This window comes from Nicotiana tabacum, chromosome 19 (assembly GCF_000715075.1).
Source record: "Nicotiana tabacum cultivar K326 chromosome 19, ASM71507v2, whole genome shotgun sequence".
Lineage (NCBI taxonomy): Eukaryota > Viridiplantae > Streptophyta > Magnoliopsida > Solanales > Solanaceae > Nicotiana > Nicotiana tabacum.
In genome coordinates, this window is record NC_134098.1 from 48,670,634 (window position 1) to 48,682,748 (window position 12,115).

At 35.7% G+C, this 12,115-nt stretch overlaps 1 long non-coding RNA gene across 1 annotated transcript; it reads right to left on the reverse strand.

The window, feature by feature from the left end:
* Positions 1–1,085: 1,085 nt before the first annotated feature.
* On the reverse strand, positions 1,086–7,129 carry LOC142173221 (uncharacterized). Its single transcript, XR_012702671.1, has 3 exons — positions 6,177–7,129; positions 4,742–4,866; positions 1,086–4,649 (listed from the first exon to the last, which is right to left on the reverse strand). It is a non-coding gene; the product is annotated as an uncharacterized LOC142173221 (long non-coding RNA).
* Positions 7,130–12,115: the final 4,986 nt, after the last annotated feature.

The following is a 12,115-nucleotide window of genomic DNA, read 5'->3' on the forward strand; positions in this document are numbered from 1 at the left end:
CAGCTAATATTGCAAACCCTTATAACTTTAAAATGAGTCAGTAAATTATTTGGGTAAGGAGGAAAAGGGGTCTAGTGCATGTTTTCTGAAAAAATGAAGAGCCTTTCACATCCTTCTAAACTTAGAAAGAGTAAAGTAATTAAATAACCTTTTTAGTTTTCATCTAGCACAGTTTAGTCGCATGAGCAAAATACAAAAACAATGAAGCAATAAGGAAAGTGTCGGAAGAACTTCAAAAAGGGTGGATAGTTAGTTTCATAAATCTATTGAGGAAAGAGTTTCCCGATTTAAAGACAATCGAAGTGTCCAGTTCTATTCACTGCTACTCGTGCTGCAGCAGATTAAAATTCAAGATGAGTTACTGAAATGTTGGACAGAGAACGGAAGGGAACTAGTGAATGTTTGTAGAAACTGAAGAATATGCTTCTTTGGGTTGATTGAAAGTGGGAGTAGATTGAAACTTGGTTATATGAGATAAATGTTTCAAATTACTTCAACCGTACATATGTTTTGCTGTTTTATTTGAGCAGTAACTTTTCCACTAGATACACACACTTTCAAACAGAATTAAATTGGAGTCAAATTGTCAATGTCTTGGTGGGAGTTTCTTTGGGATTAAAGCACGTGCACAACTGCAGTCCTCCATTGATCTTCAACGACTTAAAACCATCCAACATACTTTTGGATTTGGTAATTACTTTATTAAGATATGTCAAAACTTTAATATCTTATTCATTAAAATATAAATGTAGGAATTAAATGCAGTTTTGTGCGATTTTGGGGCGGCGTCACCAACAAGGGAGAAAGAATTTGGTACCCCTGGATACATTGACCTTGCCCATTTGTATCAAATGAATCGTAAGCTCAAGGATGATTACAGATCTGAATCTAAAGCATTTTTGCATTCTGAAAAATTTGATATTTTAACAAACTTTGTCTATTTTATGACAGAATATCCCGTAGTGGAAAATGACATATTCGGTTTTGGAATATTCATGTTGCAACTTATCAGCCAATGTGAGAGTGTGACCAAGATGAAGGATAGAAGTGGAATTACATATTCAGTCTTGGAATTACATGTGTTTCCACTTCTATCCTTCATCTTGGTCATACTCTCACATTGGCTGACAAGTTGCAACATGAATATTCCAAAACCGAATATGTCATTTTCCACTACGGGATATTCTGTCATAAAATAGACAAAGTTTGTTAAAATATTAAATTTTCCAGAATGCAAAAATATTTTAGATTCAGATCGGTAATCATCCTTGAGCTTACGATTCATTTGATACAGATGGGCAAGGTCAATATATCTAGGGGTACCAAATTTTTTTCTCCCTTGTTGTTGGTGACGGCGCCCCAAAATCGCACAAAACTACATTTAATTCCTACATTTGTATTTTAATGAATAAGATATTAAAGTTTTGACATATCTTAATAAATTTAATAAAGTAATTACCTCATCCAAAAGTATGTTGGATGGGTTTAAGTCGTTGAAGATCAATGGAGGACTGCAATTGTGCACGTGCTTCAATCCCAAAGCAACTTCCACCAAGACATTAACAATTTGACTCCAATTTAATTTTGTTTGAAAGTGCGTGTATCAATACGTATCTAGTGAAAAAGTTACTGCTCAAATAAAATAGCAAAACCTATGTACGGTTGAAGTAATTTGAAACATTTATCTCATCTAACCAAGTTTCAAGCTATTCCCACTTTTAATCAACCCAAAGAAGCATATTCTTCAGTTTCTACAAATATTCACTAGTTCCCTTCCATTCTCTGTCCAACATTTCAGTTACTCATCTTGAATTTTAATCTGCTGCAGCACGAGTAGCAGTGAATAGAACTGGACACTTTGATTGTCTTTAAATCGGGAAACTCTTTCCTCAATAGATTTATGAAACTAACTATCCACCCTTTTTGAAGTTATTCCGTCACTTTCCTTGTTGCTTTATTATTTTTGTATTTTGCTCATGCGACTAGACTGTGCTAGATGAAATCTAAAAAGGTTATTTAATTACTTTACTCTTTCTAAGTTTAGAAGGATGTGAAAGGCTCTTCATTTTTCCAGAAAAAATGCACTAGACCCCCTTTCCTCCTTACCCGAATAATTTACCGACTCATTTTAAAGTTATAAGGGTTTGCAATATTAGCTGCACTCAAAAGAGCAGGCCATTTGAGTCACGTATCAAGAAAAAATAAAATATCTGAAACCAATATATCTATACCAAAATATCTGAAACCATCTAACCGACTAATATCAACTAATTGACAGCTAAGCCACGAACTAACCAACTAATTCAGCTATACAAGTATATAAATATATCTCAATAATCTGAAACTATTCATTGAGGCCCTATAATGTCTCACCTAGATTAGTAAAGCAGTAATAGAAAACAAGTCACTGAAGTAACAAGTCCTGCAAAAGTTGTTGCTCTAATTCTATGTTTGCAGAAAGATGTCTGCTTAGGGGTCTGATATATTCGGTGCTAAGTGCTAACATAGTCTCATTTGTCACTTAATTTTCTACTTCCTCTTACACCAGGCTGCTAAAAGAAGAATATGTTTAAATTCAATCTAGATAGTGAGTGAGTCCCTCTTTCCTTCAAACTTTCTTAGATTTCTTTCCTTCCAAATGGTCCACTAGATGCAACCAGGTATGTCCTACCAAATCAAAATACGCTCCAGAAGCAAAAACATGATTTTACCCAAGTTAGCATTGTTCTACTTTGTAGAGGTGTGAGGCTAGTCTGATAGGATTTTGTCTTAAACTGCTAGTGGTTCATGTTGTCTTCGCACTATTCTACAGTTTTTCTTTGTGCCGGACCTTATCTACTGATTATTGTTAGTGCTTTGCATCTATTCTTATGTTTCTGTCATTATTTCTATTGTTTTCTATTGATAGTACTGATATATTATCTCTCTTTTCGTCTTCTTGAGCCAAGAGTTTACCCGACACAACCTCTCAACCCCCTCGGGAAGGGGTAAGGTTTGCATACACACTACCCTCCCCAGGCTAAGTGAAAGCTAAGCAAGCAACAAAGTAAGTGCTAACAAACTAATTCAGCTATGCAAAGTATAAAAATACATCTCAATAATTCTGAAAGTGTTCATTGAGGCCCTATAATGTCTCACCTAGATTAGCAAGGCAGTGATAGGGAACAAGGCACCAAAGCAACGAAAGCCCTGCAAAAGTTGTTGCTTTAGCTCTATGTTTGCGGAAAAATATCTACTTAGGGGTTTGAAATATCCGGTGCTAACATTGTCTCATTTGTCACTTAATTTTTATCTACTTCCTCTCATATGCTCTACACACTAATTTCTTACTTTTGTTGTTGCACTGCAGATAACTTTTCTCTATAAATCATAAGGATACTTGAGATGTTCATGAGTTAAAAGCTACAATGGGTTATCAAAAGGATTCTTACAATTTTTTTTCCGATAACTTTATTTCAATAATTAAAATCTGAGCTAGAGTGCAGTGAATAGATAATTACACATATATTACTGAATCTAGTAGAAATCGAGTTACTTGTCTAACCCAGGTAAGACATAAAGATTACAATAGGCCGATAAATGAAGAATATGCTCAATTTCAACCTAGCTTAATGAGTCCCTCTTTCCTTCTATACTTCTTAAGTTTCTTTCCTTCCAAATGGTCCAGTAGATGCAACCAGGTATGGCTAGAGGTGTCAAATTTGACCCATAATCGTAAAAGTTGTAATTTCAGAAGCTTCTTTAAATTTTCTGAAATGTAGTCGAGACCTAAATCCTTGCAATAGATTCTGCAATCTTAAAACTAAGATTTCGCCAAAAATTTGCTGCTACAATTTGACCGAAACATATGTTGAGTTAGTGTAAATTGTTGTTCACCGATCAATTACTTAGATTTATGTGATAATTGAGGGGTTGGGTTTTGACTCGTTACATCTTGACTCATCTCGATCCAAATCCAATATAAAAACTCTTTCCTCAATGAACTTATTGCAATAATTCTCCAGCCATCGGCCAAGTCTTTGGTTAATTCTTCATTATTTTTGTATTTTGTTCATTCAGTTTGCTCCATGTGATGTAAAACTACAATTGTTATTAGTTTCTTCAAAGTGACTAAAATTAGAAGGATGCCAACGTTAACTATCACCAGTACAAATTAGAATAGAATGATGCCAAAGAAATCTTAAGCTAGAAACTTCAATGTCTGTAAGATGGAGTTAAAGCTTGCAACTATAGTAAAGGAAATACTGTAATATGAAGTGTAAGACAAATTTAAAACTTGTAACTATTCAAGAATAATAGTACTATATTATGACTTGCTATTGATAGGAGAAGTACAATTTATACCTGCATATTTTGACATCAAGTCCCCATTACTCAAGTAAGGCATAACCATGTAAAGGTGGGAATCTGTTTTGCAGACCCCAAGGAGTTGGATAATGTTGGAATGATTAAAAAGGGACAAGTTCTTGGCTTCTTCGATCGGATCACTTGTCCTAATTCCCTTGAGAGAGCATTTTTTGATAGCAATAGGCTGCCCATTCAGCTCCCCCTGTAGACTATCCCTTGGAGTCAGCGCCCAACTTTATGTGCAAAATTATTTGTCCCGTTATCTATGTCTTCGAAGCTGAAGGGAGTGATTTCACCTAGAGCTAATAATTGATACAAAGTGCTAAATGTTAGAGATTACTGTACATATATATGCTTACATGTTAAATGTAACAAACTTTGCTAAAAGAATTACTCCATTGTTCTGTGGGGGCATCTTCCATTTCCTGTTGTATTTCAGGTTGTGGTTGTTGTTGGGTTGACTCTTCCATTTCCTCTTGTATTTCACTTTCAGCCATGGATGTCAATTTTTCTCTTTCCCTGCAAAACACAAGATCAATAAAAATAGTAGGCACCTTAGATTTAAGAACATGAGATACCTAAGATCTCTTCAACATATTTTGTCAGGAAGCTGTTCATCGACTCACATAACCAAGTGCTTGAAGCTCTGCACTATGATACTTAAGTCTTAAGAAGCGATAAAACTTTTGTAACTAGATGAGGGCATCAGTCTTAATTTTTTTTTTTATATTCGACTCTATGACAAAATTATGGCCTGTCCAAGTCTGATTCTCTAACCAATGGGATTAATACTCCATGATGTTCTTCCTATAAGCACAGGATTAGGAATGATATCATTTTCAAAGTGGAGGGGCAGATTTTCGTGAGGGCTCATAATCTTTCCTTACACCAAAATCTCTTCTCATAACTATTGTTTTTATTGAGTCTAAGTTTGCTCTCTGACCAAAGAAGCAGTACAATAAAGGAAGAGAAGAAGACTTGTTGTGAGTGTGTGGAAGTGTTAATGTGTCAAGGTAATGTTTCTATTCTATTCACAGACCAGCAAATCAAGCAACTTCTGGCTTTTAGTACATTAAGGAACAATTCCAATTCTCGCGTGTCTCTGTAATTTTTGCTCACTGGACCTATGGATATGATCCTTTCTTTCTTTTTACATATGGTATTCGACACTTTATGACATTGTGCATAACCAACAATCAATAGGGTTATACCCCCAGAATTCCAAATACAATTTTCTGAATTGAGAAGCAAAATAAAAAATGTGTTGCGCAACCAAATGTTAAACGGCTATGGTAACATTTTTCTGGAAAAATTAAAACACATGCAGTTATCAATACTGTAAATACAGGCTGATATATCACTTCAACAAACACCTTATGAAATTGCACAAGTTGAAGGTTTTAGTTAATAACTCCGCAAAACCTTCAAAAGGATAACATGAGCTAAGTTCAACAAGGATGACCATATTCTGTAATAACTGGCACAATACTCACAATACTCGATACCAGGAAGGGAGACTAGCTTAAATTAAGAAGGAAATCCATCACCCGTTTTAGCATTTACACTAATAGAAGAACCCACATTTATGATTTATCAAGTGCATAATAAAATAATAGAAAAAAACAAGTTAAAAAAGAAAGAACATAATAAACCCACATTTGTGATTTATCAAGTGCATAATAAAATAATAGAAGAAAACAAGTTAATATTAAAAAAGAAGAGAAAAAACAAAGCTTGAAAAAGAAGAAGTAGAAACACAAAACAAAATGATATTATTGAAGAAAAGAAGAAAGAGCTTGAAGAAAAGTTGAAGAAGATAGGAAAAGTACCAATTGGTATGCTCGACGGCGCTGGTAGTAATGCAAAGGAATGTTCCAAATGTGTATTGTTTATATAACAATAGGAATGTTGGGGTCCCATTTGACAAATAGGTCTGCTTGTATAAGACAAAATAGCATTTTACATGACAGTATATCCGATTATTGGTAGTGTTTGCTGCACAGTGATCCCAACATTATTATTTAATTCTCATATTTTTTGTCTTCTTAATTTAATAGTACTACACTTAGTAAGTTATTGTAGAATGTGATATACCTGGATTAGTGATACCATTTTAATAATAATAATAATAGTATTATTTAGTGAATATACTTTATGGTAGATTTTTGGACTAAAAACTGATAAAATTGCTGTCATGTGACCAGGAGGTCACGGGTTCAAGCCGTAAAAATAACCTATAGTAGAAATGCAGGGTAAGGTTGCGTACAATAGACCCTAGTGGTCCGGCCCTTCCCCGGATCTGTGCATAGTGGGAACTCAGTGCATGGGGCTCCCCTTTTTGTATTAAAAGCTGGATATTGTGTATAATATAAAACATGTGTTACGTTTTTCGTACTAAATAAGTAGGGATAAACTTTTTAAATTTTTTTTAAAATTAAGCTTTTAAGAGCATTAGAGAATGGTATTTTAGTCATTTTGATGTTTAATTCCGTGATTGTTATCCTGCATTGAAGATGGTATAAAAATAATAATCGTACCACAATTGTGGTTTAACTAATCCCTATTTTAAATCAAAAGTTCAACCAAACGTAGGATACAACAATTCCACATTTTATCTCGAGATTGTTATCACTTAACCTACAAAACATATGATCCATGTAATGTATAAGAAGACTTTTCCCGAATCCACTCTTCAAAATGTTACTCAGTACAATTCTAGGACATAATAGTAAATACGTTTAAGCAATTAGTCTTATAAGGATTTTCCTAATTGAACAATTATATATTTGTTCATTGATGCAGAAAATCGACGAAATGGCTCTTTGAGCTCTCGAATTAGCTAGAGAAAACCACATTCAATTGAAGAAAATTTAAACCTCGAGTGTTGAATTCAACTTATTGGCCAGCATATGATCTTTATTGACATGAAAACTTGGAATTTAAACAACCATTTACTCAAGAAACTGGAAATACAAGAGTAAATGAAGATTGAGAATTATGACTGAACTGTAACATTATTTTCAAAAAGTATTTTCTAATGTCAAATTATGAAATAAAGAATGTAAATATTTACTTTACAATTTTGTATGATAATTTGTAATTTTTATTGTAAGATATTTTAATTAAGTTTTTGTTTAATAAAAATGTAAAAAATTAAAGTCGCCAAATCTGTGATAGAACAGGATTTATGAGACTTTGGTTATGGATGTATGTGTTACGTATCTTTTGTTCATACTAATGTGGTTGTTTTGGTAAATATTTAATTTGAGAAGTCGGAAATCTCCTTCTACTTCTAAGGACAAGCCACCTTTTTTAATTTCTCCACCATGCAAATCTTCATTCCTTTAATTATGCAGCTTTCAAAATCTGCTTAAATTATTAAGTGCTTTTGTGTAAAAGAGTTTTAAAAAAAAAACCGTATTCTATGATAGTGACTAGTAGTTTGCGTTTAGTCAAATTCTCTGAGAAGCAGCTTTTTTGTTTTGGCATTGTACTATAGAAATATTTTGTATTTATCTTGTGTTAAATTATGAAAAAAGATGTAAAAATTTATTCTATAATTTGTATGATTTGAACAGGTGCCCGATAATTTACTTTAATTTTTTTTTATAAAAAATCAATTATATACTGTGTAAATTACTCATAGGGACAAATATCCGCTAGCCCGCCCAATTAACATATTTTAAGCTCGAATAGGTCAAACGTATCATCCATCTCCGTTGAACTTGAAGAGAATAAATTTGAACCCTTGGATAAGTCAAACTCTTCTCAACCGCTGGTCAATTTCGAAATCAAAAGGTAAGTTTTAAATCTCCCTTACAATCCCGTCATTTTCACATTTCCCAGTTTCTGAAACACAAAAGACCAAAAAGAAGCTTTGCCTCCCCATTTTGGTGAAAAGTCTTTCCTATTCTTTGAACAAAGGGTACAAAAGCCAGCCGAAAACAAATCTTCACTATTTAATGGCCCAATATCTGAAGCAAACATTTAATTCGTCAAATTTCCAGATCCCCCTTTCAGCGGCACCAAATCTTTTTGAAATCTTGAATTTTTTATTTCAAAATTTTTAAGAGAACAACAACAATAACAACAACAAAAAAAAAATAAATTAAAATTTCTTCCGTTTATGCTAACACAGTAATTCTCCATAGTGACGTGCTTGATTAATGGTTACAGTTCTATTGTTTGTTGTATGCTAAGTCTTCTAATCCCGGGATGGTTATATTGTCGTGAAATATGTGAGTTCTTTTTAGGAGTGTACTTAGAAATTTTTGTAAGCGCTGTCCTGAAATAACTTTAGATATCATATTTCTAGACAAGAAATAACCTTAGTCTATAGGTTTGTTGAGTTTTATCTCCACAGCTTTGGGCATTGCCTTACGCTTTCATTCAAGCTAACTAGACAGGTAGGCGGTGAACAGCTACCCAAAAGAAAAGCCGTCTGGAAGTCCGAGGACCTTTAGTACTGTATTCTAACCCTGAACCAGTAGCCTTCGCGCCAAGCAAGACCGCTTTTTTATATTATATTACGATATACGACCGTTCGCCTTTTCATCAATTTCGAAATCAAAAGGTAAGTTTTAAATCTCCCTTACACCCCCGTCATTTTCACATTTTCCAGTTTCTGAAAGACAAAAGACCAAAAAGAAGCTTTGCCTCCCCATTTTTGTGAAAAGTCTTTCCTATTCTTTGAACAAAGGGTACAAAAGCCAGCCGAAAACAAATCTTCACTATTTAATGGCCCAATATCTGAAGCAAAAATTTAATTCATCAAATTTCCAGATCCGCCTTTCAGCTGCACCAAATCTTTTTGAAGTCTTCAATTTTTTATTTCAAAATTTTTAAAAGAACAACAACAATAACAACAACAAAAACACACCTAAAATTTCTTCCGTTTATGCTCAACACAGTAATTCTCCATAGTGACGTGCTTGATTAATGGTTACAGTTCTATTGTTTGTTGTATGCTAAGTCTACTAATTTCGGGATGGTTATTCTAATCTATCTCTTTAACTATCATTGTCCTGAAATATGTGAGTTCTTTTTAGGAGTGTACGTAGAAATTTTGTAAGCGATGTCCTGAAATAACTTTAGATATCAGACTTCTAGACAAGAAATAACCTTAGTCTATAGATGTCACGACCCAAATTAACCCTCCGTAAGGTGTCGTGATGGCACCTAGTCTTTACGACTAGGTAAGCCTAATATTGCGAAAAATGTAAAGAAAATACAATATTTTAAAAATAAACACCATAATATAAATAGCCAAGAGTAGCACCACTCAGCATATACAAAATAATTCCCCAAGACCCGGAATATCACTAAGTCACAAGCTGCTATAATCTATGTAACTCTATACAAAAGTCTGAAGATAATAAAGAAAAGTCTCTGGGCGAGGGAGTAGAAAGGGACTCCGAAGATCTGCGAACGCAAGCAGAAGTACCTTGAAGTCTCCTAGAATTAGCAGCACGTATTAAACCTAAGGCTGATAGCTCGTACCTGGATCTGCACACGAAAACATGTGCAGGAAAGGGTATGAGTACACCACAATGGTACCCAGTAAGTGCCAAGCCTAACCTCGGTCGAGTAGTGACGAGGTCAGGTTAAGGCCCTACCGGAGTAAATATAGTAAATTAAACAGTAAAAGATATAAGTAAAATTTACGATAACACAGTTAAAGGGAGCCCTCGACTCAAAACAAGGTAAACACAGTGGGAAAATCTCTCGGGATACCGTCCCGTGATTTCAAATGAATATGCAGTACATGGAAATCTCCCGAAATACGTCCGTAGTCCCAAAGTAAATATGCAGTGCTGGGAGATCTTCCGGAATACGTCCGTAATCCCAAAGTAAATATGTAGTACAGAGGGATCTCCCGGAATACGTCCGTAGTCCCAAAATAAATATGCAGTACAGGGAGATCTCCCGGAATACGTCCGTAGTCCCAATTTAAATATGCAACGCGAGATGAAATGGCAGGTATGACATCGAGTTATACAGTTTATACTGGACACAGATAAGGCAATTAAGGACTTAACTAAACATGACGCACAGAATGTCAATTAGGCAGTTAAAACATGTAAGCAAGGTTCCTTAGTTTAAGTTTCACAATTTAACACATTAGTGCAATTTAATAAGGAAAATAATTTATGATTTAGAAAGGAAAAATGGGTTTTTTTCAATAATAGCCCGTGTACGTACACGGCGCCCACACACAAAATAATATCAAGATATCTTAAGGGGGAAGTCCCCAACATAGGGTTAGGCAAGCCACTTACCTCGAAACGCTCAAATTAACCTGATATCACGTTCTTGCCACAAGTATCTGACTCCAAATGGCCCGAATCTATTCAAAACAGTACAATACCATCAATACGCATTAATGGAACGAATCCCACAAGAAAAACTACAAAAATTAGGCCAAAATCCGAAATTGGCTCAAACCCGGCCCCCGGGCCCACGTCTCAAAACCCGACAAAATTCACAAAACTAGAAATCTCATTCACTCACGAGTCTAACCATATCAAATTTACTAAAATCCGATACCAGATGGTCCTCCAAATCCAAATTCAAACTTCCAAATATTCCAAGCCCTAACCCCCTCATTTTCACTAATTACAATGATTAAACAACGAGAAAATTACCATATATACGAGTATTAGGCTCAAGCAACTTACCTCACTGATAGCCCTTGAATCACCCTTCAGAAATACCTCCAAAAGCTCCAAAAACCGACTTGAAAATGGTGGAAATGAACCAAATTCGCGAAGGGTCCTATTTATGGTTTCTACCCAGGTTTTTCGCACATGCGGGCTCTTTCTCCGCGCTTGCGGGACCGCACATGCGGTCAAGGCGCCGCATCCGCGAACTCCACGTAATTTCCCAGCTTCCGCACCTACGCTCCAGGCCTCTCACATGCGGGCTCGCAGGTGCGGCCAAATCCTTCGCACCTGCACTCCATACTTGGCCTCACATTTTCCGCTTCTGCGCAACAAATTCTCGCACCTGCGCGCTAATACCCCGCTTCTGCAGAAACTGAACAGCCCCTCATTCCTTCGCATCTGCGCACCTTCCCTCCGCATGTGCGGCTCGCGCACATGCGGTCTCTTTTCCGCAGGTGCGAAAACACCAGAACTAGCAAAGATCAGAAATTCCTCTAAGTCCAAGCTTTCACCCGTTAAGCATCCGAAACACACCCGAGACCCCCGGGACCTCAACCAAACATACTAGCCAATCCTAAAACACCATATGAACTTAGTCGAGCCTTCAAATCACATCCAAAAATGCTAAAATCATGAATCACCTTCCAATTCAAACTTAAAGAACTTGAAACTTCAAAATTCTACAACCGATGTCGAAACCTATCAAACCACGTCCGATTGACCCCAAATTTTGGACGCAAGTCATATTCGATATTACGGACCAATTCCAACTTTCGGAATCAGATTCCAACCCCTATATCAAAAATTCCCATACCGGCCCAAAACTCCAAAAATTCGACTCTTGCCATTTCAAGCCTAAATGAGCTACGGACCTCCAAAACACAATCCGGACATGCTCCTAAGCCCAAAATCACCTAACGGGGCTAACGGAACCAACAAAATTCCATTACAGAGTCGTCTTCACATGTTTCCGACTACGGTCCAAATCCAAGGCTTAAGCTCTCATTTAGAGACTAAGTATCCCAAAACACTCCGAAACTCAAAACCAATCATCCCGGCAAGTCACAATAGCAGAAATAGAGATGGGAAAAGTAGTTAATAGGGGA